Consider the following 27,308-nt stretch of genomic DNA (forward strand, 5'->3'; position numbering starts at 1 on the left):
GCGCAGCAACTCACTGCCTTCCTGAAGACAAATAATGTAAACAAAATGCTTCAGTCTGGTTTTAGACTCCATCATAGCACTGAGACTGCACTTGTGAAGGTGGTATATGACCTTTTGACCTCCAAGGCCTTGGTGCTGCTTTTGATACCATCGATCAACACATTCTTTTGGAGAGATTGGAAACCCAAATTGGTCTACACGGACAAGTTCTGGCCTGGTTTAGATCTTATCTGTCGGAAAGATATCAGTTTGTCTCTGTGAATGGTTTGTCCTCTGACAAATCAACTGTAAATTTCGGTGTTCCTCAAGGTTCCGTTTTAGGACCACTATTGTTTTCACTATATATTTTACCTCTTGGGGATGTCATTTGAAAACATAATGTTAACTTTCACTGCTATGCGGATGACACACAGCTGTACATTTCAATGAAACATGGTGAAGCCCGAAAATTGCCCTCGCTAGAAGCATGTGTTTCAGACATAAGGAAGTGGATGGCAGCAAACTTTCTACTTTTAAACTCGGACAAAACAGAGATGCTTGTTCTAGGTCCCAAGAAACAAAGAGATCTTCTGTTGAATCTGACAACTAATCTTAATGGTTGTACAGTCGTCTCAAATAAAACTGTGAAGGACCTCGGCGTTACTCTGGACCCTGATCGTTCTTTTGAGGAACATATCAAGACCATTTCAAGCACAGCTTTTTCCATCTACGTAATATTGCAAAAATCAGAAACTTTCTGTCCAAAAATGATGCAGAAAAATTAATCCATGCTTTTGTCACTTCTAGGTTAGACTACTGCAATGCTCTACTTTCCGGCTACCCGGATAAAGCACTAAATAAACTTCAGTTAGTGCTAAATACGGCTGCTAGAATCCTGACTAGAACCCAAAAAATTGATCATATTACTCCAGTGCTAGCCTCCCTACACTGGCTTCCTGTCAAAGCAAGGGCTGATTTCAAGGTTTTACTGCTAACCTACAAAGCATTACATGGGCGTGCTCCTACCTATCTCTCTGATTTGGTCCTGCCGTATATACCTACACGTACGCTACGGTCACAAGACGCAGGCCTCTTAATTGTCCCTAGAATTTCTTAGCAAACAGCTGGAGGCACGGCTTTCTCCTATAGAGCTCCATTTTTATGGAATGGTCTGCCTACCCATGTCAGAGACGCAAACTCGGTCTCAACCTTTAAGTCTTTACTGAAGACTCATCTCTTCAGTGGGTCATATGATTGAGTGTAGTCTGGCCCAGGAGTGGGAAGGTGAACGGAAAGGCTCTGGAGCAACGAACCGCCCTTGCTGTCTCTGCCTGGCCAGTTCCCCTCTTTCCACTGGGATTCTCTGTCTCTAACCCTATTACAGGGACTGGGTCACTGGCTTACTGGGGCTCTCTCATACCGTCCCTTGGAGGGGTGCATCACCTGAGTGGGTTGAGTCACGGTCTTCTGGGGCGAGGCGGTCTTCTGGTCAGTCTCCGGAGACGGGCACATCGTGCACCACTCCCTAGCATTCTTCTCGCCAATGTCCAGTCTCTTGACAACAAGGTTGATGAAATCCGAGCAAGGGTAGCATTCCAGAGGGACATCAGAGACTGTAACGTTCTTTGCTTCACGGAAACATGGCTCACTGGAGAGACGCTATCGGAGGCGGTGCAGCCAGCGGGTTTCTCCACGCATCGCGCCGACAGAAACAAACATCTTTCTGGTAAGAAGAGGGGCGGGGGCGTATGCCTTATGGCTAACGAGACATGGTGTGATGAAAGAAACATACAGGAACTCAAATCCTTCTGTTCGCCTGATTTAGAATTCCTCACACGCAAATGTAGACCGCATTATCTACCAAGAGAATTCTCTTCGATTATAATCACAGCCGTATATATCCCCCCCCCCCCCCCCCCCCCCCAAGCAGACACATCGATGGCTCTGAACGAACTTTATTTGACTCTTTGCAAACTGGAATCCATTTATCCGGAGGCTGCATTCATTGTAGCTGGGGATTTTAACAAAGCTAATCTGAAAACAAGACTCCCTAAATTTTATCAGCATATCGATTGCGCAACCAGGGGTGGAAAAACCTTGGATCATTGTTACTCTAACTTCCGCGACGCATATAAGGCCCTGCCCCGCCCTCCTTTCGGAAAAGCTGACCACGACTCCATTTTGTTGATCCCTGCCTACAGACAGAAACTAAAACAAGAGGCTCCCACGCTGAGGTCTGTCCAACGCTGGTCCGACCAAGCTGAAAGACTGCTTCCATCACGTGGACTGGTACATGTTTCGTATTGCGTCAGATAACAATATTGACGAATACGCTGATTCGGTGTGCGAGTTCATTAGAACGTGCGTTGAAGATGTCGTTCCCATAGCAACGATTAAAACATTCCCTAACCAGAAACCGTGGATTGATGGCAGCATACGCGTGAAACTGAAAGCGTGAACCACTGCTTTTAATCAGGGCAAGTTGACTGGTAACATGACCGAATACAAACAGTGCAGCTATTCCGTCCGCAAGGCTATCAAACAAGCTAAGCGTCAGTACAGAGACAAAGTAGAATCTCAATTCAACGGCTCAGACACAAGAGGCATGTGGCAGGGTCTACAGTCAATCACGGACTACAAGAAGAAATCCAGCCCAGTCACGGACCAGGATGTCCTGCTCCCAGGCAGACTACAGTAAATAACTTTTTTGCCCGCTTTGAGGACAATACAGTGCCACTGACACGGCCTGCAACGAAAACATGCGGACTCTCCTTCACTGCAGCCGAGGTGAGTAAGACATTTAAACGTGTTAACCCTTGCAAGGCTGCAGGCCCAGACGGCATCCCCAGCCGCGCCCTCAGAGCATGCGCAGACCAGCTGGCTGGTGTGTTTACGGACATATTCAATCAATCCCTATACCAGTCTGCTGTTCCCACATGCTTCAAGAGGGCCACCATTGTTCCTGTTCCCAAGAAAGCTAAGGTAACTGAGCTAAACGACTACCGCCCCGTAGCACTCACTTCCGTCATCATGAAGTGCTTTGAGAGACTAGTCAAGGACCATATCACCTCCACCCTACCCGACACCCTAGACCCACTCCAATTTGCTTACCGCCCAAATAGGTCCACAGACGATGCAATCTCAACCACACTGCACACTGCCCTAACCCATCTGGACAAGAGGAATACCTATGTGAGAATGCTGTTCATCGACTACAGCTCGGCATTCAACACCATAGTACCCTCCAAGCTCGTCATCAAGCTCGAGCCCGCTGATCCTTAACACTGGGGCCCCACAAGGGTGCGTTCTGAGCCCTCTCCTGTACTCTCTGTTCACTCACGACTGCGTGGCCACGCACGCCTCCAACTCAATCATCAAGTTTGCGGACGACACAACAGTGGTAGGCTTGATTACCAACAACGACGAGACGGCCTACAGGGAGGAGGTGAGGGCCCTCGGAGTGTGGTGTCAGGAAAATAACCTCACACTCAACGTCAACAAAACTATGGAGATGATTGTGGACTTCAGGAAACAGCAGAGGGAACATCCCCCTATCCACATCGATGGAACAGTAGTGGAGAGGGTAGCAAGTTTTAAGTTCCTCGGCATACACATCACAGACAAACTGAATTGGTCCACTCACACAGACAGCATCGTGAAGAAGGCGCAACAGCGCCTCTTCAACCTCAGGAGGCTGAAGAAATTTGGTTTGTCACCAAAAGCACTCACAAACTTCTACAGATGCACAATCGAGAGCATCCTGGCGGGCTGTATCACCGCCTGGTACGGCAACTGCTCCGCCCACAACCGTAAGGCTCTCCAGAGGGTAGTGAGGTCTGCACAACGCATCACCGGGGGCAAACTATCTGCCCTCCAGGACACCTACACCACCCGATGTTACAGGAAGGCCATAAAGATCATCAAGGACATCAACCACCCGAGCCACTGCCTGTTCACCCCGCTATCATCCAGAAGGCGAGGTCAGTACAGGTGCATCAAAGCTGGGACCGAGAGACTGAAAAACAGCTTCTATCTCAAGGCCATCAGACTGTTAAACAGCCACCACTAACATTGAGTGGCTGCTGCCAACATATTGACTCCACTCCAGCTACTTTAATAATGGAAATTGATGTAAAAAATGTATCACTAGCCACTTTAAACAATGCCACTTAATATAATGTTTACATACCCTACATTACTCATCTCATATGTATATGTATATACTGTACTCTATGTCATCTACTGCATCTTGCCATCTTTATGTAATACATGTATTACTAGCCACTTTAAACTATGCCACTTTATGTTTATATACCCTACATTACTCATCTCATATGTATATACTGTACTCTATACCATCTACTGCATCTTGCCTATGCCATTCTGTACCATCACTCATTCATATATCTTTATGTACATATTCTTTATCCCTTTACATGTGTGTGTATAAGGTAGTAGTTGTGGAATTGTTAGGTTAGATTACTCGTTGGTTATTGCTGCATTGTCGGAACTAGAATCACAAGCATTTCGCTACACTCGCATTAACATCTGCTAAGCATGTGTATGTGACAAATAACATTTGATTTGATAAGTCTGTGACCCCTTTATAAATACCTGGATTTCTGCATTAATTGGTCAGGAGGAATTTTGCACCATTCCTCTTTACAAAACTGTTTCAGTTCAGCAATATTCTTGGGGTGTCTGGAGTGAACTGCTTTCTTGAGGTCATGCCACAGCCTGTCAATCAGGTTGAGGTCAGAACTGACTGGGCCACTCCAGAAGGCGTATTTTCTTCTGTTGAAGCCATTCTGATTTACTTCTGTGTTTTGGGTCGTTGTCCTGTTGCATCACCCAACTTCTGTTGAGCTTCAATTGGTGGACAGATAGCCTAACATTTTCCTGCAAAATGTCTTGATAAACTTAGGAATTCATTTTTCCGTTGATGTTAGCAAGCTGTCCATGCCCTGAGGCAGCAAAGCAGCCCCAAACCATGAAACTCCCTCCACCATACTTTACGGTTGGAATGAGGTTTTGATGTTGGTGTGCTGTGCCCTTTTTTCTCCACACAGTGTTGTGTGTTCCCTCCAAACAATCCAACTGTAGTTTCATCTGTCCACAGAATATTTTGCCAGTAGCGCTGTGGAACATCCAGGTGCACTTTTGCAAACTTCAGATGTGCAGCAATGCTTTTTTTGGACAGCAGTGGCTTCTTCCATGGTGTCCTCCCATGAACAAAATTCTTGTTTTACATATCGTAGACTCTGTAAGTCTTTAGCTGACACTAGGATTCTTCTTAACCTCATTGAGTATTCTGTGCTGTGCTCTTGCAGTCATCTTTGCAGGACGGCCACTCCTAGGAAGAGTAGCAACAGTGCTCAACTTTCTCCATTGAAAGACAATTTGTCTTAGTGTGAACTGATGAACATCAAGGCTTTTAGAGATACTTTTGTAACCCTTTCCAGCTTTATGCAAGTCAACAATTCTTAATCTTAGGTCTTCTGAGATCTCTTTTGTTCGAGGCAGGGTTTACATCAAGCAATGCTTCTTGTGAATAGCAAACTCAAATTTTGTGAGTATTTTTAATAGGGCAAGGCAGTTCTGACCAACATCTCCAATCGTATCTCATTGATTGGACTCCAGGTTAGCTGACTCCTGACTCCAATTAGCGTTTGGAGATGTCATTAGCCTAGGGGTTCACATACTTTTTCCAGCCTACACTGTGAATGTTTAAATTAAATTCTCTCAATTGAAGAGCAATTTATACAGAAATCCAGGTAATTCCAAAGGGTTCAAATACTTTTTCTTACCACTAAGTATTCAGACTCTTTGCTATGAGACTTAAAATTGAGCTCAGGTGCATACTGTTTCCATTGATCATCCTTGAGATGTTTTTACAACTTGACATGATTTGGAAAGGCACACACCTGTCTATATAAGGTCCCACAGTTGACAGTGCATGTCAGAACAAAAATCAAGACAGGAAGGTCGAAGGAATTGTCCGTAGAGCTCCGAAACAGGATTGTGTCGAGGTACAGATCTGGGGAAGGGTACCACAACATTTCTGCAGCATTGAAGATCCCCAAGAACACAGTGGCCTCCATATTTCTTGAATGTAAGAAGTTTGGAACTGACCAAACTGATCAGTGAGGTGACCAAGAACCCTATGGTCACTCTGACAGAGCTCTAGAGTTCCTCTGTGGAGATGGGAGAACCTTCTAGAAGGACAACCATCTCTGCAGCACTACACCAAACAGGCCTTTTTGGTAGTGGCCAGAAAGAAGCCACGACTCAGTAAAAGACACAACAGCCCACTTGGAGTTTGCCAAAAGGCAGCTAAAGACGCTCAGACTATGAGAAACAAGATTCTCTGGCCTCAATGCCAAGCGTCACATCTGGACGAAACCTGGCACCTTCCCTACGGTGAAGCATGGTGGTGGCAGCATCATGCCGTGGGGATATTTTTCTGCGGCAGGCACTAGGAGACTAGTAAGGATCGAGGCAAAGATTAACCAAGACAAGTACAGAGAGATCCTTGATAAAAACCTGCTCCAGAATGCTCAGGACCTTAGACTGGGGTGAAGGTTCACCTTCTAACAGGACAACGATCCTAAGCATACAGCCAAGATAACGCTGGAGTGGCGTCGGGATAAGTCTCTGAATGTCCTTGAGTGGCCCAGCCAGAGCCCAGACTTGAACCTGATCCAACATCTCTGGAGAGACCTGAAAATAGCTGTGCAGCAACGCTCCCCATCCCACCTGACAGAGCTTGAGAGGCTCTGTAGAAAGGAATGGGAGAAACTCCCCAAATACAGGCGTGCCAAGCTTGTAGCGTCATACCCAAGAAGACTTGAGGCTGTAATCGCTGCCAAAGGTGCTTCAACAAAGTACTGTGTAAATGGTCTGAATACTTATATAAAATTGATTTCTTTCTTCTTGCAAAATGTCTAAAAACCTGTTTTGCTTTGTCATTATGTGGTATTGTGTGGATTGATGAGGGGGGAAAAACAATGTAATCAATTTTAGAATAAGGCTGTAATGTAACAAAGTCTGTAAAAAGTCAAGGGGTGTGAATACTTTCCGATTGGTTATTAAAGGGGCCATCTGCGGTTCAAACAACGACAAAGCCACCATCCTGCCACTGATTTGGTAAAAAGATGAGGAATTGAGGCGGAAAAATGGACCTACTCTCAAATTCATAGATAAAAATTTTAACCATATTCAGAGGCTAAATGGTGTTTGTTTACAATTACATTGTTTACAAACAATTGAGTAGACAAGCATATATTTTCGTTTCTGATGGGATACAACAATTGCACTAATCTCATCAGGCATTTATTGTTCAATAATCAATGGTTGTGTGTAAATATTGAAAAAGTCAAACAATTGATGTACCAATTGCAGATTGACCCTTCAAATAATAAAATGTATAAATGTCTCAAGAACATAGCACACCTGTCCTACTGTTCTACTTTACCAGGACTACATTCCAAACTATTTGAGTAGCAATTGAATTACACATGTTCATATCAAAGCAATGAAACATAAAACATTACGTTTTGTCATACATTTGGAATTTCAATTTCTATAGGAAACATATATCTTAAAGCTGATATACTGTACCATAATTACACTGTATCTCTAACTTTCATTAATTTGATTCCATAAAGCCATACTGTAATGGATAAACATAAATCACATAGGAGTCAGTCTACCAGTGTGGGAAAAGCACCAGGTTTAGTAATTACTGTTGGCAGTGAAAGTCAAGGAGAAACACCTTGTAAATGAATCCCTGAGAACAGCCACTTTCACATTGACCGACTCTCTCTCTCTCCCTTCCTCTACCCCTCTACCTCCCTCTCCCCTCTGGCCTCCCTGCAGTTAAGGTTGCGAGAGCACCACTACCCCTCACTCATCCCTCCCCTTCCTCAACCCTCCTCCCCCTGGCCAGGACCCACCGAGTGAGAGCTGTCACTCCTCCAGTGTGTCAGAGTAATTTACTGTGACAACAAACAACTGGCCACACCACAGAACAGCCCATGATGCTTCACATCAAACTGAGAGAGAGGTGCTGATGGTGTGTGTGTGTGTGTGTGTGTGTGTGTGTGTGTGTGTGTGTGTGTGTGTGTGTGTGTGTGTGTGTGTGTGTGTGTGTGTGTGTGTGTGTGTGTGTGTGTGTGTGTGTGTGTGTGTGTGTGTGTGTGTGTCTGTGTGCGCTTGTGCATGTGCGCACTTGTGCATGTGCGTTCAGTCAGGAGGAATGGAAGAAATGGCAAGAAAAAGGAAAGGGCAGAAAGAGTAGAGGTAAAGGGACAAAGGAAGGGGAAGGCTATTGCACCTGAACATACCCTGTATCTATTTTAGTAATAATAAAAAACTCACTTTGATATTTTCCATTCCAATTTAGTGTTCCCAGTTGCACTGCACCGCTTGGCCGTGCTCTGTGTTATAAATAGGGGCTCCCGAGTAGTGCAGCGATCTAAGGCACTACATCTCAGTGCTTGAGGCAACACTACAGACACCCTGGTTCAAATACAGACTGTATCACAACTGGATGTGATTGGGAGTCCCATAAGGCGGTGCACAATTGGCCCAGAGTCGTCTGGGTTTGGCTGTTGTAGGCTGTCATTGTAAATAAGACATTTTTCTTAACTGACTTGCCTAGTTAAATAAAGGTTAAATAACTCATGGAATAGAGAATAGAGAGTGGTGGAGGGTCACAGTTTAGAGTTCTACCTGCTTGTTTTTAGTAAAAGTGAGGCTCAAAGTAAAAGTGTCTCCATATCTCTCCATCCCTAAAACATGTATAGGAGGGAAAAGGAAAAGAAAGGGAAGCCAAGTAAAGTTATTTAAAACCTCTTTTGGCGCATGCTCCGCGAGCGGGACACCTACGACAACACCCAGTGAAATTTGCAGATCGCGAAATTCAAAAAATAGAAATCGTAATATTAAACATTCATGGAAATACAAGTGTCATACATCATTTAGCTTAACTTCTTGTTAATCCAACCGCGTTGTCAGATTTCACAAAGGCTTTATGGCGAAAGCATATCATGCGATTATCTGAGGACAGCGCCCCACACCAAAATACTTTTTCAACCAGCACAGGCGTCACAAAATCCCAAAAGCGATTAAACAAATCACTTACCTTTGAAGATCTTCCTCTGTTTTTAATCCTAAGGGTCCCAGCTACACAATGAATGTTCGTTTTGTTTGATAAAGTCCTTTATATCCAAAAACGTCAGTTTAGTTGGCTCCAATGATCTCAGTAATCCACTATTTCAACATGCATACAAATGAATCCAAAAAGTTACCAGTAAAGTTTGTCCAAACATGTCAAACGATGTTTCTAATTAATCCTCAGGTACTCTAATATCTAAATAAACAATAATATGTAAGACGGAGAATAGTATGTTCGATAGGGAAGATAATTGACGAAGAGCGCACACCTCATTCACGCACCAACAGGACTACATCTCTAATGAGAGACACCTTGTAGTTTTTCCAACTACTTGCTTATTTTTCAAGAAACAAGCCTGAAACCCTTTATAAAGACTGTTCACATCTAGTGGAAGCCATAGGAACTGCAAGCTGGGTCCTATCTATTTGTATATCCCGCAAGCATTGAAATGTACTGTGACCTCAAACATTTTTGGGGGATTTTCCTCTGGTTTTTGCCAGCCATATCAGTTCTGTTATACTCACAGACATTTTAACAGTTTTAGAAACCTCCATGTGTTTTCTATCCAATGCTACCATGTATATGCATATCCTAGCTTCTGGCCCTGAGTAACTGGCAGTTTACTTTGGGCACGTCAGTCATCCGAAATTCCGAACAAAAACCAGTCTCCAAAACAGGTCCTGTTGCATCTCTAGGGGCGCTATTTCATTTTTGGATAAAAAACGTTCCCGTTTTAGGCGCGATATTTTGTCACGAAAAGATGCTTGACTATGCATATTCTTGACAGTTTTGGAAAGAAAACACTCTGAAGTTTCAGAATCTGCAAAGATATTGTCTGTAAGTGCCCCAGAACTCATTCTACAGGCGAAACCAAGATGAAACGTCAAACAGGAAATGAGCAGAATTTCTGAAGCTCTGTTTTCTAATGTCTCCTTATATGGCTGTGAATGCGACAGGAATAAGCTTAGACCTTCTGCCGTTTCCCCAAGATGTCGGCAGCATTGTGACGTATTTGTAGGCATATCATTGGAAGATTGACCATAAGAGACTACAAGTGTCCGCCTGGTGTCCTGCGTCGAAATTGGTGCGCAAAGCCAGGTGCAAGTATTTTTCCATTTGATTAAGAGGAGAAACCATGTTTCCACGAACGATATATCATCGAAGAGATATGTGAAAAACACCTTGAGGATTGATTCTAAACAACGTTTGCCATGTTTTCAGTCAATATTATGGAGTTAATTTGGAAAAAAGTTCGCGTTTTGAGGACTGAATTTTCGGGGTTTTTTGGTAGCCAAATGTGATGTACAAAATGGAGCTATTTCTAATACACAAAGAATCTTTTTGGAAAAACTGAGCATTTGCTATCTAACTGAGTGTCTCCTCATTGAAAACATCCGAATTTCTTCAAAGGTAAATTATTTTATTTGAAGGCTTTTATGTTTTTGTTGAAATGTTGTGTGCTGGATGCTAACGCTAATGCTAACGCTAAATGCTACGCTAGCTAGCTACTTTTACACAAATTATTGTTTTCCTATGGTTGAGAAGCATATTTTGAAAATCTGAGATGACAGTGTTGTTTACAAAAGGCTAAGCTTGAGAGATGGCATATTTATTTCATTTCATTTGCGATTTTCATGAATAGTTAACGTTGCGTTATGGTAATGAGCTTGAGTCTGTATTCACGATCCCGGATCCGGGATGGGGAGATCAGAAAGGTTAAAGGAGAAGAATGAAATGTAAAATAAGGGGAAAAGAGAGGGAGAAAGAGATAAAGCTAGAGGCACGTGACCTCAGGTTTAACTGGAGAAAGGCGACAAAAATCAAACATGGCTTGAAAACATGGCACTTTCGGGTTAACTGTTTTGTTTTCAAATTGAAGTGGCCAAATTGTTCTCTCGCAAGTTGATTTTCTAATGATACTGATCTGTTTGTCTTACGTTACCCAAAGAGCCAAAATCAATAAATCTGTAAATAGGGCTGTTGCGGTGACCGTAGTACCACCACACCGGCGGTCAAGAGTCATGAAGGCAGTCAGATTCCACGTGACCATTTAGTCACGGTAATAGGCTTTCCCTAGCTATTATGCTGCTGATGGTCATTAGTAGCCTACCAAACTTGCTAACTGCCTGGTACTCAGCACTATATTGTCCTTCTAATCACTCTGACATCAATGCAAATGTGATCAGAAATCGAATCAAACACTTCATGAGAGCCCATGAACTCATATTGAGCAACATTTCTATAGGCTATACAATTGTCCCAGTTGATAGTGTGATGGCCTCTACTAAAAAGAGGAGGATCCTATCAGCTTTATTTAGGCTTACTATATTTATTTCTAAACTTTTCTAATATTAAGAACAGTGTTTATCTTTACAACAGGAGTATAGCCTACCTGGCTGGCAAGAAAATGAACCACTGGAAAAGCGTCCTTCATTCGCTGTTTAAGTGCATAGATGACATGTGTTATTTCCCGCTGCCCCTGTTTTGAGACAGGTGCATGATAATGGTCCATTCTAAATCAAAACAAATTTCAAACATATATTATTTAGTAAATGTAAAGACAAGATTAAATCAAATCAAATATTAGCCTATCACTTGTGAATTATATATTATCACTTGTGAATGATGCCCAGCATAAGAAACTATGCCTTTTTTTGCGACTTTTTTGAATTTGTCACACACCTCATGTAGCATAGCCCATAGGCATATGTTTTGATAAAATTTATATCACAACTAAAGTGGCCAAATAACATCTTAAAATTAAGCACATTAATCCGCTTTACAAGGGGTGTGGAGCCTACAGAGCTCCACCTGTTTAGCTTTCTTTTTTTCTCTTTTGGCATTAAAATGAATCACATATCAGTTTGCAATCAATGTAATATATATATATATATATATATACCATCAGACCAAAGGACAGATTTCCACCGGTCTAATGTCAATTTCTCGTGTTTCTTGGCCCTAGCAAGTTTCTTATTATTATTGGTGTCCTTTAGTAGTGGTTTCTTTGCAGCAATTTGACCATGAATGCCTGATTCACACAGTCTCCTCTGAACAGTTGGTGTTGAGATGTGTCAGTTACTTGAACTTTGTGAAGCATTTATTTGGAGTGCAATCTCAGGCTGGCAACTTTAATAAACTAATCCTCTGCAGCAGAGGTAACTGGGTGTTCCTTTCCTGTGGCAGTCCTCATGAGAGCCAGTTTCATCATAACGCTTGATGGTTTTTGGGACTGCACTTGTTCCGCATTGACTGACCTTCATGTCTTAAAGTAATGATGGACTTTCCTTTCTCTTTGCTCATTTGAGCTGTTCTTACCATAATATGGACTTATAGGGCTATCTTCTGTATACCACCCCTACTTTGACACAACACAACTGATTGGCTCAAACGCATAAAGGAAAGAAATTCCACAAAATAATTCTTAACAATGCAATCTGTTAATTGAAATGCATTCCAGGTGACTATCTCATGAAGCTGGTTAAGAGAATGCCAAGAGTGTGTGAAGTTGTCATCAAGGCAAAGGGTGGCCACTTTGAAGAATCTCAAATATAAACTATATTTTGATTTGTTGAACACGTTTTTGATTACTGTAACGGTTTTCTTGGTGAGAAGGAGAGTCGGACCAAAATGCGGCGTGTCTATTGCAATCCATGTTTAATGAAGTAACACACTAAACACAAACACTATCAAAACAATAAACTTAACGAAAACCGAAACAGCCTATACTTGTGTAACCTAACACAGAACAATGACATCAGGACACTAAGGACACTAAGGACAATCACCCACGACAAACTCAAAGAATATGGCTGCCTAAATATGGTTCCCAATCAGAGACAACGATAAACACCTGCCTCTGATTGAGAACCACTTCAGACAGCCATAGACTTAGCTAGAACACCCCACTAGCTACAATCCCCATACATACACACCACATACAAAAACCCATGCCACACCCTGGCCTGACCAAATAAATAAAGATAAACACAAAATACTTTTACCAGGGTGTGACAGAACCCCCAAAACAATAGGGAGGGTCCGGGTGGGCGTCTGTCCATGGTGGCGGCTCCGGCGCGGGACGTGGACCCCACTCAATCAATGTCTTAGTCCCTTCTCCTCGCGTCCCTGGATAGTCCACCCTCGCCGCCGACCATGGCCTAGTAGTCCTCACCCAGAACCCCACTGGACTGAGGAGCAGATCGGGACTGAGGGGCAGCTCGGGACTGAGGCAGCTCGGAACTGAGGGGAAGCTCAGGAGTGAGAGGAAGCTCAGGAGTGAGAGGAAGCTCAGGAGTGAGAGGAAGCTCAGGAGTGAGAGGAAGCTCAGGCAGGTTGATGAATCTACCAGATCCTGGCTGGCTGGCAGATCTGGCAGATCCTGGCTAACTGGCAGATCTGGAAAAGTCTGGTCGACTGGCAGATCCGGAAGAGTCTGGTCGACTGGCAGATCCGGAAGAGTCTGGTCGACTGGCAGATCTGGAAGAGTCTGGTCGACTGGCAGATCTGGAAGAGTCTGGTCGACTGGCAGATCTGGAAGAGTCTGGTCGACTGGCAGATCTGGAAGAGTCTGGTCGACTGGCAGATCTGGAAGAGTCTGGTCGACTGGCAGATCTGGAAGAGTCTGGTCGACTGGCAGATCTGGAAGAGTCTGGTCGACTGGCAGCTCTGGCTGCTCCATGCTGACTGGCTGCTCCATGCTGACTGACAGCTCTGGCTGCTCCATGCTGACTGGCAGCTCTGGCTGCTCCATGCTGACTGGCTGCTCCATGCTGACTGGCAGCTCTGGCTGCTCCATGCTGACTGGCTGCTCCATGCTGACTGGCAGCTCTGGCTGCTCCATGCTGACTGGCTGCTCCATGCTGACTGGCAGCTCTGGCTGGTCCATGCTGACTGGCTGCTCCATGCTGACTGGCAGCTCTGGCTGCTCCATGCTGACTGGCTGCTCCATGCTGACTGGCAGCTCTGGCTGCTCCATGCTGACTGGCTGCTCTGGCTGCTCCATGCTGACTGGCTGCTCCATGCTGACTGGCTGCTCCATGCTGACTGGCGGCCCTGGCTGCTCCATGCTGACTGGCGGCCCTGGCTGCTCCATGCTGACTGGCGGCCCTGGCTGCTCTATGCTGACTGGCGGCCCTGGCTGCTCCATGCTGACTGGCGGCCCTGGCTGCTCCATGCTAACTGGCAGCTCTGGCGGCTCCTTGCAGACTGGCAGCTCTGGCGGCTCCTTGCAGACTGGCAGCTTTGGCGGCATCCTGCAGACAGGCAGCTCTGGCGGCTCCTTGCAGACTGGCAGCTCCTTGCAGACTGGCAGCTCCTTGCAGACTGGCAGCTCCTTGCAGACTGGCAGCTCTATGCTAACTGGCAGCTCCTTGCAAACTGGCAGCTCCTTGCAAACTGGCAGCTCCTTGCAAACTGGCAGCTCCTTGCAAACTGGCAGCTCCTTGCAAACTGGCAGCTCCTTGCAAACTGGCAGTTCTGAACAGGCGGGAGACTCCGGCAGCGCTGTAGAGAAGGAAGGCTCTAACAGCGCTAAACAGGCGGGAGACTCCGACAGTGCTGGAGAGGAGGAGGGCTCCGACAGCGCTGGACAGGCGAGGCGCACTGTAGGCTTGATGCGTGGTGCTGGCACTGGTGGTACTGGGCCGAGGACACGCACAGGAAGCCTGGTGCGGGGAGCTGCTACCGGAGGGCTGGGGTGTGGAGGTGGCACAGGATGGGTTAGACCGTGAAGGCGTACTGGAGATCTTGAGAGCGGTGCTGGCACAGGACGTGCAAGGCTAGGGAGGTGCACAGGAGGCCTGGTACGTGAGACTGGCACCATCTTCACCAGCCGACTAACACGCACCTCAGGACGAGTATGGAGCGCTGACCCAGGTGCCATCAAATCCCCGACACGCTCCGTCGGGCGAATTCCATGTTTAAAACACCAACACAGCAACTCCCTCATTTCTCTCTCCTCCAATTTCCCCATTAACTCCTTCACAGTCTCTGTTTCGCTCACCTCCAACACCGGCTCTGGTCTCCTCCTTGGCTCCTCACGATAAACAGGGAGAGTTGGCTCAGGTCTGGCTCCTGACTCTGCCACACTCTCCCTGAGCCCCCCCCCAAGAAATTTTTGGGGCTGACTATGGGGCCTCCGTCCGCGCCGCCTTGCTTGCTTCGCAAACTCCATTCTCCTATATCCTTCCGCGCACTGCTCCATCGAATCCCAGGCGGGCTCCGGCACTCTCCCTGGGTCGACCGCCCACCTGTCTATCTCCTCCCAAGAAGTATAGTCCATACTGTACTCCACTTTGGGCTGTTCTTGCCTGTTGACACGCTGCTTGGTCCCTTTGTGGTGGGTGATTCTGTAACGGTTTTCTGTATGTGAAGGAGAGTCGGACCAAAATGCGGCGTGTCTATTGCAATCCATGTTTAATGAAGTAACACACTAAACACAAACACTATCAAAACAATAAACTTAACGAAAACCGAAACAGCCTATACTTGTGTAACCTAACACAGAACAATGACATCAGGACACTAAGGACAATCACCCACGACAAACTCAAAGAATATGGCTGCCTAAATATGGTTCCCAATCAGAGACAACGATAAACACCTGCCTCTGATTGAGAACCACTTCAGACAGCCATAGACTTAGCTAGAACACCCCACTAGCTACAATCCCCATACATACACACCACATACAAAAACCCATGCCACACCCTGGCCTGACCAAATAAATAAAGATAAACACAAAATACTTTTACCAGGGTGTGACAATTACTACATTATTCCATATGTGTTGTTTTATATTTTTTGTCTTCACTATTATTCTATAATGTAGAAAATAGAAACAATTAAGAAAAACCCTTGAATGAGTAGGTGTCCAAATTTTGGACAGGTACTGCATACTGTATATATATATATTTTGTTTGCCCCACCAAGATTTACATGCTAAAATTGCCACTGAGAGCCTAACTGGCATGCATAAGCAGCGTGTGAGTTTAAAGTTTTGGCAAGATCATTTTTACTGTAAAAATGCACCTTTCTAATAAAAGCATTACATGCATAATCATATTTGCTGTCACTTTTGATAATTGTGTTTTTCCGCAAATGGAGCATTCTGTCACGCCCTGACCTTAGAGAGACTTTTTATTTCTCTATTTGGTTAGGTCGGGGTGTGATTTGGGTGGGCATTCTTTTTTTTCTATTTCTTTGTTGGCCGGGTATGTTTCCCAATCAGAGCCAGCTGTCTTTGTCTCTGATTGGGGATCATACTTACGCAGCCTTTTTTCCCACCTTAGTTTGTGGGATCTTGTTTTTGTGTAGTGCCTGTGAGCACTCCAGTCGTTACGTCTCGTTTGCTGTTTATTGTTTTTGTTGGTGAGTTTCATTTTAATAAACATGTGGAACTCTATGCACGCTGTGCCTTGGTCCGCTCATTTCAACTAACGTGACACATTCGCACTTACCCCCATGGCCTACTGCCATGTGCGCATTGCTGCGCTTATAATGTGAAGAAATAGCCTAATAGTTTATCAACATTTTAAGCTAAATGTTCTGATCTGTTGCGTCTGCCACATTGCGTAAAAACTTTTTTTTGATGCTCGTGGTTGTATTAATTTGGGATCTATCCTACAACTGTCCCAAACTATGTTTGGAATATACATTTCTCGCACAGAATGGAATATGTTGACTTTTGTACTATTGGGGATAGTATATTGACATAGGCTAGTGCTTGTAGTCTAAATCAATTGTAGTCTTCATACAATAAAATAAAATGAACTGTAGCCCAAAGAAATTTGGCAGCCAGATCAGGACCTAACATAACTCAGCCTACAAGCCACTGATGCAGACCTTTGGAACATCTACATTTTAAAAAGTCTAATAAATCCATGTAATATAGCCTACACCTTCACAATAAATCCATTATTTATCTTAGACAGGTGTAAAGAAGTTCTATTTAAGAAAAACAGAATAGCATATTATATGTGTGGAAGCCAGGAGATGCTAAATGTGTTTACCTTAATTAACAGTGAATTACCATGAGACCGACAGTTATTTGCTTGACAGTCACCAGCTGATGAAATTCTGTGACTCCCACAACCCTGACTGTAAACAATAACCAGATTGAAGTGTGGATTCACTCACGCGTGGCATGGGCAGCCAGGCAGGGAATGTTTTTATCTACCATAACATCCCTTGAACAAAAACACTGATAGGACAAATTTTTTACCAGTTTTCTGACCAGAAATCTCTCAGGAATTACCAAACATTGACCAAACGTGGGGGTGGTGTTCACAGGGCACAAAGTCATCCTCTGATTGCGCTTGTTGTCACTGTGGTCTCAGGTGGTGAAATAGAATGTGTATAATGTGCACTGTGTTTTCACTGTCAACAGAAATCCTATCGATTACAACTGAACTCCTCTGGAGTTAAAGAAAATAAGGATATTCCAGGACTGATGATGCTACTGCATACTGTATGTGCCAAGGTCAATAGAATGAACGCACATTATATTTTCACTACAATGTCTTGCAATGTGTTCTTTGTGTCTGTTCCCATTGGTTACCGATATGTACTTAATGACTTTAATATCCCCATTTGAAATGTTGTTTTATGGCTGTAAAGTTGTTTAATAATAGGATGTGTAAGTTGTTGGCTTATTGGAGGGGTTTTGCATGTTACGTGTGTGTGTGTGTGTGTGTGTGTGTGTGTGTGTGTGTGTGTGAGTGAGTAGCTTCCATCTGGGTATCAGGCAGGCTGGCTGATGGGTAAGGTGACCCTGTGGTGTGGAGGTCTGTCAGGGGGTGTGGGGCCATGTGTCCACCGGGGGGGGGGTTCCTGGTGGGCTCTGCAGTCCGTGATCATGAAGACTGTTACCCTCAACCTCCCATCCCAGACACTTGCATTTAAACATACAGACATACATAAGTAGATACAAACACACACACTCACGCATGGGGGATGACCATTATCTTTTCAACCTCAAACTTCAAAAGAACCTGAACCGCACCACACTCTAACTTTACATCAGACACAACCTGATCAATCCCCCTTTATTACTGTGGAGAATACTAGAAGTCTCCACGCTGTACTTTTGGAAGTGGAACGATCAATGTGAAACTTTCATAAGGCTGATGTAGTTGAGGCATAGAGCCCCCACAGTGGAGCTGTCATAATACCCATAAAACCTAGCGGTCAAACAGGGAAATGGTTCCAATCGTTTTTCCACCATTCAGTTTTCCCAAAGGGGATTTTAGAAACATTTAAAATAAGGGCTGTGTTTTGTGTAGTCTTACCCTGGTGTGACATTTTGATAACCATGTAAATCTCTCTCGGCCAAGGTGACTTTTATTAATATATTTGACTCTATATACTGTCAGATTCGAAAATGCTAATCAGTATCAAAGTAGACATCATGCAAAACTTGTGTCAATAAAAAACTTGCACAAGACAGTTCACAGAATTATCAATTTAATTAAATGTAACCAATTTATTAATTCCTACATTTAGCTAACATTAGATAGTTAATCCATAGATTCTTACCTTTGCCTCGATTCGTCAGTCTCGTCCAGATCATCATGGCATTTGTAGTTCTTTATGGTAGCCACATTAGCAGCTAATTAGCATTTCATTTTGGGGGGTAAATACAGGGGAATATATTGATAAAAGTCACCTTGTCCTAGAAGGATTTACACCGTTATCAAAACGGTGCGCCAAGGTAAACCCAACTAATTTTAAGTGTTTCTAAAACTCCTATGGGAAAAAATGAATGGTGGAAAAATGTTTGGAAACATTTCCCTGTTTAACCGCTAGGTTTTATGGGTATTATGACTCTGTGGTACTCTATTAATGATGTTACTTGTTTACTTTCTTGAACTCTGTTTCTGATAACTTTGTTATTGATGAGCATCATGATATAAAGTCCATGTAAATTCCAATCCCACCAAGCAAGTGAAGTAAATTAAGCAAGTGAGACAATTTAACATTTTATAGAAATCAAAAGGGAAGACTTATTTAAGAATATCGGTCCAGCTTTAAATGACATTCAGCTTATAAAGGCTCAATAAAGGCTTCAAAGCCTTCATAATGCCTTCATAGGCACTACATAAATGTGTTACAAAGTATCTATAACCGTACGTCATGCTTTATAAAGGGTTCATAAATGTGCCATAACTGTATGACATAATCACCAATGTCAAATGTGCCATAACCCACTATGTCAAAAATGATATAAACATGTGCTTTATAAAGGGTGACATGTTGGGTCGAATGATTGGAATACGCTCTAAAGTGAAGTCATGTTAGTCACATTACACCTAATTGTCACATCCTGATCTGTTTCACCTGTCCTTGTGATTGTCTCCACCCCGTTCAGGTGTTGCTGATTTTCCCCAGTGTATTTATCCCTGTGTTTCCTGTCTCTCTGTGCCAGTTCGTCTTGTATGTTTCCAAGTCAACCAGCGTTTTTCCCGTTCTCCTGCTTTTTGCATTTCTCCTTTTTATAATCCTCCCGGTTTTGACCTTTGCCTGGTTCTGAACTTTGTACCCGCCTGCCGTACCATTCTGCCTGCCTTGACCACGAGCCTGTCTGCCACTCTGTACCTCCTGGACTTGGATCTAGTTTTGACCTTTTGCCTGTCCACGACCATTCTCTTGCCTACTCCTTTTGGTTTATTAAACATTGTAAAACTCCAACCATCTGCCTCCTGTGTCTGCATCTGGGTCTTTCCTTGTGTCATGATAGTACGAACTGGCCATGACAGACCCAGCAGACTTGGACCAGCTCAGCCACGCTGTCTCCCAGACATGAGGAGTTGTTACAGGGCCTTTTGAAAGGGCTCAGCTCCTTGACGGAATGCCACGACCATGGGTTAAAGGCTATTACGGAGCAAATCGGGGAGTTAGCTCAGCCTGCCACCTCTGAAAAACCCCAATCACCCAGTAATTTTTTCCCTATCTGTGGTGAGTTTGTACAGCCGGCTCCCCGAGAACCCCACTTACCTCCTCCGGAGCGATATTCAGGGAATCCTGGTACCTGGCAGGGTTTTCTTTCTCGCATATTTATGAGGTACATCCATCTTCGTTTCCTTCAGAAAAATTGAAGATTGCGTATATTATTATGCTAATGTAAGGAAGGGTGCTCTCCTGGGCTACGGCAGTTTGGGAGCAACAATCTGCCATTTGTGGTCATCTGGAGGAATTCATGGCAGAAATGAGAAAGGTATTTGAGTCTCCGGTATCCGGGAGAAAGGCAGCCAGTAAACTGCTTGACTTACGCGGTGTCACGTTCGTGTGTATGTCATCTCACACTTAACTAGCTACTACAAACTCATTTAAATGACAATAAATCAAGGTTAACTTACTTGTTTTTCGCTGTCCGGTGGCATCATAATTGGACATTTGATTTGCAATTTCATCATATGATCAGCGTCTCATCAGCAACACTAAAGAAGTACTTCCGGGTTACAGAATTGATAACATTTTCAAAATAAAAGCCCCACGTAATAGTATAAAAGTGTCAATAAATTGTATTTATTCATGAAATTTGAAATATTTCCTAAACATTAGCAATGATTCATATTTATTCATATTTAACTCACATTTGCATTAAATGGCTGCGCCCATTGCCTGAAAAATAACTTAGTTTGGCCACTTCAGCATATTACAAATCTTCGATGTACTTAGTGCAGTGTATACAAGAACTGGAGCACACGACAAAGTCGTTTACAGTTTTTGACAAATCAACAAAGCAAATAAATGTTGATCACCACGCCAAATAAAGCCTAACTGTAGAGCGAAAGCTAAACAGGGTTGCCAGATATGGTTTTAACCATCTTGGATGGGTTTGTGCTGAGGTTAATTTAATTTGTGGGGGGTTTTCAAGTCCATGAGGGGTAGAAATGAGGGAAGGTATTGTTACGGAATATGATGCAGGAAATATTACTATGATGGGGGATTTATCAATAAATGAGGGGCAAACACAGGAGAAATGTACAAGCTAAATAAAAATAAAGCCCCTTCAAGCTGGCAATCCTGAGGTACCATAGTTACAACCTGATGCCGTGTTCAAACAACTGGTAATTTCAGAACTGGGAACTCAGAAATCTCAGACCTCCGACTTCAGTGTGTTCAAGACAACTGAAAACTCTGGGGAAAAAAAGAGCTCCAACTGGGAAAGATTGTTTTGAATGGTCATCCAACTCAAAATTCCAACTCAGCAACTTGGGCCTCTTTCTAGAGCTTTGACTTTCCGACCTGAAGATCGCAGATGTCATGAGCTGACCTGGTATTTTTCAGAGTTCACTGTTGTCTTGAAAGCACCATAAGTCAGTCGAGTGAACCATCCATTCACTTTGTTTTGTTATAACATCTTTGGTCTGACAGACGCTTACATGACAACCAGAATGCATTATATGATGTCAACGAACATGGCACCACACATAGTTGGCAAATAGCTCATCATAATCAGTACAACCCCCAAAAAAGTATTTTACACACAAATGTGTCCATTACATTCTCTGCAAGAATCAGAAGGCATAATTTGTTACCAGTACTTGAAAATGTGAATAAAACCCTAAATACATTATGCTCCATACATAGACTCCATATGGTATGCTACAGTAGAAGCAATACCATATACAGAAAATAAGGAACTTACTTTGATAGGAACGCGCACAAGTCCAAAGTTATTATTTGTAAGGAAAATCAGAAAGAAGGAAACGCGGGCGCCAGCCAGAAAATGTGCCAGGGGTAAAAAGTTAGTGCAAGGCCAGTTCTGACGGAGATGCACAAATGTCTGCATACTTGATCTGGGAAACACTGGGGAAGTGCTTGGGCTCTTGTCGAAGAGAGAAGTTTGTCTGGGCAGTAGTAAAGCCTCAAGCATGTCCGGAAAAGTGAAATGGGCTACTATGTGAATTAATGAAGAGGCTTAGTTCAAACTATTATCAGAAAATAAAACTTGTAAAAAAATCATTTGAATTTGACAAGTTGAAATTATATAATTAGTAGGCAGAGTGCCTTGGTTTGAGGGCAGCGTGTGTTTACTGTCCAGTTGCGTAACAATCACATTTTGTAACACTGAGAGCATTCTGACATCATGTGTATAAAAAAACTCACGCTGGGACGACCGTTAAGAGAGATTTTGAACTCGCATGTGAAAAAGTTCAAATCAAATGGCAAAAATGATCCTTGGTATGACCTTCTTAAAACAATTCCATATAGCTTAGTTGACCCCCCCCCCTCCCCAGCTTAGACAGGGCTTAGACTGTTTAGTGTAAAATTTAAGGGGATAAATACATGTTAAAAAAAAATAAAAATAAAAATCCTGATCTTTCCTAAATCTATCATATATAGGAAACTTCAGAACAAACTTCCTCTTGATTGTTTTTCGGGGGGACTATCTGTTGTTCCCTGTACTGAATCTGTAATTCAATGCATTTGTATGGGCGAATAGCAGTAAGGCCGTCCCCCGGCTTAGACAGGGCTTAGACTCTTATGGGTTAAAGGACAGTAGAGAGAGCAGGATGAGGAACGAGTGGCAGTCAGGGGGGAAAATGACTCAGCCTACACTCAGCATGGGCTTGTGATATGCGATCATGAGAGATCTTTCCATATCTGCTTTATCAGTAGCGAGTGTGTGTGTTTGTGTGTTTTCTTAGCGAGTGCCACTTCCTCCCGATTCAGCACATACCTGCCGCCAACTCGGGACCTCTGCCTTGCTAGCACACGTGACCGCCCTCCTGAAGCGGCGCCACGCTAAAAGCTAGCTATTCGCTGGTGAAAGTGGAGACACTTGGCTGAGCAGTAAGTTTCACACATCCCCATGTACTACACGTGTGTGTTTGTGCGTGTTAAAGAATATACTATATGGGGAATGTACTCTCCCTCGCTTTTTCTCTCATCCAGCTCTCCCTTCTCTTGGATTGAGCCTGTTCAGGTCGTAAAAGGGGCCCAGAAAGAGGAGGACGTCGAACCCAGACACCAAGACGGACCCCTGGCCTCCCCCTCCACCGGCTAGACTCCAGACTGCAGACACCCCTGCATGGACCAGCACAAACCAGACACAGACAATACCAGAGCAGCTCACTTTCACAGCTTTGATTTACGTTATATAGAGGCCAGAGTTCACCTTCATATAAGACTGCCCATTCTCATAACCTCACTGCCCAACACTTTAACCATGTAAAAATGTCAATGTAATGCAATGTAACCCCAGTCACTCGCTCAAAACAGTCCACTCTATGGGGAACATATATCTTTATAGAGTGAGTCGTGTCCCACTCAGTCCTTCAGAGAATCTTGGTTATCCTTTGGTTTACCATGATTCTACCCTACCCTCATAAGAACGATTAACTCATAGAGATATACACTGAGTATACCAAACATTAGGAATACCTTCCTACTATTCTAGGGTAGTGTAATAGTTGTGTTACAGTGTGTAAAGCCAATTTAAGTAAGTTGTGGGCAGTTCTGGATCAGATCAAGCTTACTTTACTGTCAAGACAGAGTAAGGTTTGTTTGAAGCCTGTTGTGGGATAAAAGGGAGGTATGTAAACTGTGGATTAGGGTCGTTTTGTAGAGGGATATAACCCCCAGAATGAGATTGGAATTTGGTTTTGGAATTTGGTTTTGGACAGGCATACCTGCACATGCTAATATGTCTGCATACCACATGAGCACCCTATATTCCCTACATAATGCACTACTTTGACATAATACAGGTAAAACCCTGTCGGTGATTCTCCATCCCTCTCTCCCTACATCCCTCTTTCCTTCTCACGCACATTCCTCTTGCTAACTCCCCTTCTCTCTCTCTCCATCACTATCTATTCTGTCTGTCTCTGGGTGCCTCAGTTGAGTAGCTCAGTTGCTGCAATGATACATGATCTGGTTTTCAATGCTAGAGCAGTGCTGCTAGTTAGAGGGGGAAGGAAGAAACACTGTGCTATGGTATGAGAACTCATACCATAGCACAGACAGACAGTTATCTACAAGCCCAGGATCCACCATAGAGAGAGAGTACATTTTCTTCCTTATAATGTATACCCTCCCCATTTCTGGGCCCCAGAACCACCCTGTAACCCCACACCCCCCTTCCCATCCCGCCCATCCCGCCCTGCATCCCATAGCCCCCCTGTATCCTTCCCCTCTCCTCATTCTACAACCCAAAGCCATGCTGTACCCCCTTTCCTTCCACCCCCCTTCTGCACCCCAAAGTCACCCTGCACTCCCATCCCATCCCCCTCTTCTGCACCCCTTTGCCCCCCCTTCTCCTCAGTGCCATGTTCTCTCCGTTCATCTGCCAGTGTCCTTCCTGTCTGTGGGGCCAATGAGGTCAGCAGTTTGATAAACACATAAAGCAGCCATGCTACACCATGAAGGCCCCTGATGGCCCCTGGTGGCCCATGACACTAGTTCCCACAGCCGGCCTGTCTGTCACTCCAACTGACTGACAACAGTCACCCTCTTCACACCCCTCCCACCCCTTCATCCCCATCCCTGCCCCCCACCCTGGACAGTTGACAATCCGTTAGAGAAGGGATGGGCATCTCTTTCTCTCCCTCTCTATCTTCTCCCCCTTTCTGGCCCCCAGAGCCACCCTGAAGAGCCAAAAAGAAATCAGATAATTCTGGATCCTATTTTAACATCAAAATATCAATCATGCATTTCCTGGATATGTTAGATGAAATAGCTTACTTTGTGAATCATAGGCTCCTATCTCAGTTGTCCTACTTGGTACTGGAATTTTAAAACATGTAAAGTAGGCCTAACTGTCCATACAAAATGTATATATTGTTGTACTTGTTGTTGTTGAGCAAAGTAGTTACATTTATCACAATATCACTTTTTCTCCATAACGCCCAGCTCTAACACCTCCCCCCAAAATGACTTATGGTAATTGTTCGCTGATTTATCATTGTCACAAAAAATGGGTAGATTTATTACGATATGGTTTTTTGTCCATATCACCCATCTCTACCCTGATGCCACCCTTCCCCTTGCAAAATGACACAGATGCTCCTGTGAAGCCAGAGCCCTATACTACGAATCAGGTTTGAGGAGTTAGCGAAGTAACTTTGGTCAACTCTGAATTCAACTTGGGATAACAGGTACCACAAAAGTGGTTAAACTTTTAGCCAGGTATGTTTCTATGGCAACCAATCCTTCAGAACTAATCTGCTCCAGGGCAGGCTAACTCAGGGCTAACTCCAATTATCCTGAAGGAAGTGTCTGAGCTGCGAGTTGAGGACCAATTAAATCAGATTCAAGTCAAATGTTTTATTTGTCACATGCGCCGAATACAAGCCCTTAACCAACAATGCAGCTTTAAGAAAATAAAGTTAAGAAAATGTTTACTGAATAAACTAAAGTAAAAAATATCAATGTAAATAGTCCGGGTGACCATTTTGATTAGTTTTTCAGTAGTCTTATGGCTTGGGGGTAGAAGCTGTTAAGGAGCCTTTTGGACCTACACTTGGCGCTCTGGTACCGCGTGCCAGCAGAGAGTGGGTGACTGTAGTCTTTGACCATTTTTTGGTCCTTCCTCTGACACTGCCTAATATACAGGTCCTGGATGGCAGGAAGATTGGCCCCAGTGATGTACTGGGCTGTACGCACTACCCTCTGTAGCACCTTACGGTCGGATGCTGAGCAGTGAGCTATTACCATACCAGGAGGTGATGACTTTTGATTTTGGCACAAATTAAAATGTGGCACTGACAACCATGGATTGATGTTTCAGCATTGTCTCAATGAAGAGTTCGGCATTCGACTAGCCTCGTGCAACATGCACGTGCAGTTACAAGCCTGCTAGAGTTAGCGACATGCACTCACAGTTACAAGTCTGCTAGAGTTGGCGGCAGGCGGGCAAGCAATATCCACCGTCATAGTACGGATGAAGCCTGCGCTGGAATGTGAAGTTAACTGAAGCTGGCTAGCTTTAGAAAACTCGGAGTAAATCTAGCTTCCTTTGTAATATATCCCTCTGGCAAGGTCCACCCAGTATTGTGGAACCATAGAAAACTATTTTCTGGGTGACATCCTGGGTATAGAAAAATTATGAATGTATCCCTTCAAACTGTCTGTCAGCCCTGTGTAGTCACTCACTTCACAGCAGCAGGGAAATTGATTTAGTCACGCTCAGTCAGGCTGTTTCTCAATTCTTATTTCTGCAATTCCTCACATCCAGGCGAGGGCCTGCTTATCAACCATATTAAAGGAGAAGGTCCCTCCACTCTGACCTTCATTTCCAATAGGTTTTGAGAAGGAGGTGAGGAGAGAGGATACTAGGAATTGAGGAAAGATTAATTGAGAAACTGCCTTTACTTCCCCTTCCTCCTCAAGGTTGAAGGTCAGTATAGCACTACTCATTAAGGCCATTCCCAGCTCTTCCCCACTTTCCATCCTCACCTCCAGGCCCATGGCACCACGACCCTGGCTCCCAGAACCAAGATTTGGCCTGGTCCTGGGCCTCACAGCAAGAAGAGGCAAGGTCTGGCTCCAGACACCGATCTCCACCTCCAGGCCTATTGCACCACAGCCTCATCTCGCCCGTGTCCCAGCCGAAAGATGAGGCCTGGTCCTGGGCCTCCCAGCCAGCTGAGGCAGGGCCCGGCTCCAGACAGCCATCAGGGTAATGCACTGACGCTATTGTGAAGGCCAGAACCTTGAGGAGCTGCATTAAACTGAGGAGAATTAGGAGTAAACTTAGGAGGAGAAGAGAAGGCGGTTTGACAGGAGATGAGATAATGTAAAGGAGGGCGATAGCTTCAAAAACACAAACTCATGTTCTCTGGGTGGAAATTTTTTGTGCAGACACAAAAACAGAAAACAACTTGCCACAAGACACAGGTGGGAAAAGGCTATCTAAGTATGGTTCTCAATCAGAGACAACGATAGACAGCTGCCTCTGATTGAGAACCACAACCGGCCAAATACACAGAAATAGAAAACATAGAAAACAAAAACATAGAATGCCCACCCCAACTCACGCCCTGACCAAACCAAAATAGAGACATAAAAAGGATCTCTAAGGTCAGGGCGTGACATTAGAACTATATCACTTTTCCTCATCAGTGATGACAGATGGATTCCAGCGTTATGAATTAACAACAATAAATGCTAGTCTAACGCAGGACGCATGGGTTGGAAAAGG

At 44.1% G+C, this 27,308-nt stretch overlaps 1 long non-coding RNA gene across 2 annotated transcripts in view; it reads left to right on the forward strand.

The window, feature by feature from the left end:
- The window catches only part of LOC110491812, a 57,174-nt gene extending 30,163 nt beyond the window's left edge, over positions 1 to 27,011 (forward strand). The window contains exons 2-3 of one of the 2 annotated variants that reach the window (XR_005036504.1): positions 22,813 to 22,957; positions 23,060 to 27,011. This is a non-coding gene — a long non-coding RNA (uncharacterized LOC110491812). The remainder of the gene's footprint in view (positions 1 to 22,812; positions 22,958 to 23,059) is intronic. The other variant, XR_002468906.2, reaches the window with a different exon arrangement.
- The last annotated feature ends 297 nt before the right edge of the window (positions 27,012 to 27,308 follow it).

This window comes from Oncorhynchus mykiss, chromosome 16, assembly GCF_013265735.2.
Source record: "Oncorhynchus mykiss isolate Arlee chromosome 16, USDA_OmykA_1.1, whole genome shotgun sequence".
Taxonomy (NCBI): domain Eukaryota; kingdom Metazoa; phylum Chordata; class Actinopteri; order Salmoniformes; family Salmonidae; genus Oncorhynchus; species Oncorhynchus mykiss.